Source organism: Vombatus ursinus, unplaced genomic scaffold (assembly GCF_900497805.2).
Source record: "Vombatus ursinus unplaced genomic scaffold, bare-nosed wombat genome assembly UNPS02014863.1, whole genome shotgun sequence".
Classification (NCBI taxonomy): domain Eukaryota; kingdom Metazoa; phylum Chordata; class Mammalia; order Diprotodontia; family Vombatidae; genus Vombatus; species Vombatus ursinus.
The window spans coordinates 16839470-16842330 of NW_020954641.1; the positions used below are offsets into that span (position 1 = coordinate 16839470).

Consider the following 2861-nt stretch of genomic DNA (forward strand, 5'->3'; position numbering starts at 1 on the left):
AAGCATAGAAGCCAAACTGCTAACTCTGGCACAACAGGCATAACTTCTCTCTAGCACCCACGGCCCAGCACAGAAATCCAGCGACCAGGCCCCTGACCCCAGTGCAAGAAGCTTGAGACAGTGCCCCCTGCAATCCAGAGCAGAGATCAATTTTAAAAGTGAAAGAGACTAAAAAAGCAGTTTTAAAAAAAAGAGAGAGAGGAAAAAAAATAAAAGAAAAAACAGAAAAGAAGGCTGGCCATAGAATGCTGCTATGGTGACAGGGAAGATCAAAACACAAACTCAGAAGAGAACAATGTCAAAATGCCTACACGCTAAGGCTCAAAGAAGAATATGAATTGGTCTCAAGTCCAAAAAGCCTACTTGGAAGAGCTCAAAAAGGATTTTAAAAATAAAATAAGAGCGGTAGAAGAAAAATCGGGAAAAGAAATGAGAGTTATGCAACAGCTTGGAAAAGAAAGTATAAAAATTGACTAAAGAAAACAATTCCTTAAAAAATACAATTAGCCAATGGACAAAAAAGGTACAATGAAAAAACAACTCCTTAAAAAGTAGAATTGGCCAAAAGGAGATACAAAAGCTAACTGAAGAAAATAAATCCTTAAAAATTAGAATTGGACAAGTGGAAGCTAATGACTCCATGAGACATCAAGAATCAGTGAAACAAAATTAAAAGAATAAAAAAATAGAAGAAAATGTAAAATACCTCACTGGAAAAACAACTGACCTGGAAAGCAGATCCAGGAGAGATAATTTTAAAATTATTGGACTAAGGAAAATTGATGCAAAAAAAAATAAATAAATAAAATATTAGCAAAGAGATTACAGCAGCTTATCACCAAGATAATACCATATGACAAGATTAGATTTATACCAGGAATGTAGGGCTGGTTCAATATTAGCAAAACTATCAGCATAATTAACCATTATCAATCACAAAACTAACAAACAAAACTAACAGAAACCATATGATTATCTCAATATATGCAGAAAAAGCTTTTGAGAAAATACAACACTTATTCCTATTAAAAACACTGGGGAGCATAGGAATAAAGAGAGCATTCCTTAAAATGATAATCAGGGAAGCCGGACTCATGAAGCCAATTGTGGCACTGGGCATGTGGCCTGAGCCTGGGCGCAGAGAACGTCACAGCGGCCACCCGCGCGGAAGCCGGGCCCCGCGTTCTCTCCTGCTCTAGTCACGGGGAGCATTCTCCCCACGGCCACCGTGCCCTAGCGCTAGCCATGCTGAGGCTCTGGGCCACTGTCCTCAGAGTTGTTGCGGCTGCCTTAGGCCTCCGTGGCCCGCGCCACCTGCGTGCCAGCATGTTCTATGCCATGAAGAGGGGCCACAAGACGGTCGTGTTCCCCACCTGAAGTGAATACCAAGCACAAGTGAACTGATTTCCTGCTGCCAGGTTCAGGAAATTTGCTAGTGAGGATGAGACTTGGGCCTTTGTCCAAAATACTGCAAGCCCTGATCATTCAACAGAAAAAGAAAAGTGACACAGAAGACCCCAAAATGAAGCCACACAAGCCACACAGGGGACCCTGTGAGTCATCAGAAGAGGAAGAGCCTTGCTGAAAACTTACAAAACAAAATACAGACTCAGTGCCTTCACTTAGCAAAGATACATTTTCTTACATGGGAGATGCAGCTGTGGTTTATACAGATGGCTGCTGCTCCAGTAATGGGAGGAGGAAAGCACAAGCAGGCATTGGTGTTTATTGGGGGCCAGACCATCCCCTAAATGTAGGTGATAGACTTCCTTGGTGACAGACGAACCAAAGAGCAGAGATAAAGCTGCTGTAAAGCTGCCTGTAAAGCAATCGAATAAGCCAAGAATCAAAACATTAGTAAGCTGGTTCTCTACACAGATAGTATGTTTATTATAAATGGTATAACAAACTGGGTTTAAAAACTGGAAGAAAAATGGCTGGAAAACAAGCACAGGAAAAGATGTCATTAACAAAGAAGACTTTGTTAAGCTTGATGCACTTATTCAAGGCATGGACATTAAATGAGTGCATGTTCCTGGTCATTCAGGGTTTGCAGGCAGTGAAGAAGCTGATAGATTAGCAAGAGGAGCTAAAAAATCTCAAGAATCAACATAGCATAATTTTTATAATTTAGTTAAAAATCAAACCAAGTGCTCTTTAATCATTATTTGTGTGAAAATTGCCTACAAAACATAAACTTTTGCAGGTGGACTTGGGAACATTCTTATTTGATCAGAAAGACTGTGTAGTTTTCTGTTGAAGTGTGGTTCAGTATATTAAACTACCCTTCACTTTACCCTGAAAAAATAAATGATAATCAGTATTTATCTACAATCATCAGCAAGCATTATATATAATCTAGATAAGCTAGAAGCTTTCCCAGTAAGATCAGGGATGAAGCAAGGATGCCCATTGTCACCACAACATTTCAATATTGTACTAGAAATGTTAGCTTTATCAATAAAAGAAGAAAAATAAATTGAAGGAATAGAATAGGCAAAGAAGAAACAAAGCTATGACTCTTTGTACTTAGAGAATCATAGAGAATTAAATAAAATATTACTTGAAACAATTAACAACTTTAGGAAAGTTGAAGGATAAAAATAAACCAACATAAATGATCAAGATTTCTATACATAACCAACAAAGCCCAGCAGCAAGAGATAGAAAGAGAAACTCCATTTAAAATAATTCTAGACAATATAAAGTATTTGGGAGTCTGCCTGCCAAAATAAACCCAGGAACTACATGAACACAATTACAAAATACTTTTCACACAAATAAAGTCAGATCTAAATAGTTGGAAAAATATCAATTGCTTATAGGTAGGCTGAGCTAATACAATAAGAACAACAATTCTA

General features: G+C 38.1%; 1 pseudogene; it reads left to right on the top strand.

The window, feature by feature from the left end:
* Nucleotides 1-1245: 1245 nt before the first annotated feature.
* On the top strand, nucleotides 1246-2115 carry LOC114027557 (annotated as a pseudogene).
* Nucleotides 2116-2861: the final 746 nt, after the last annotated feature.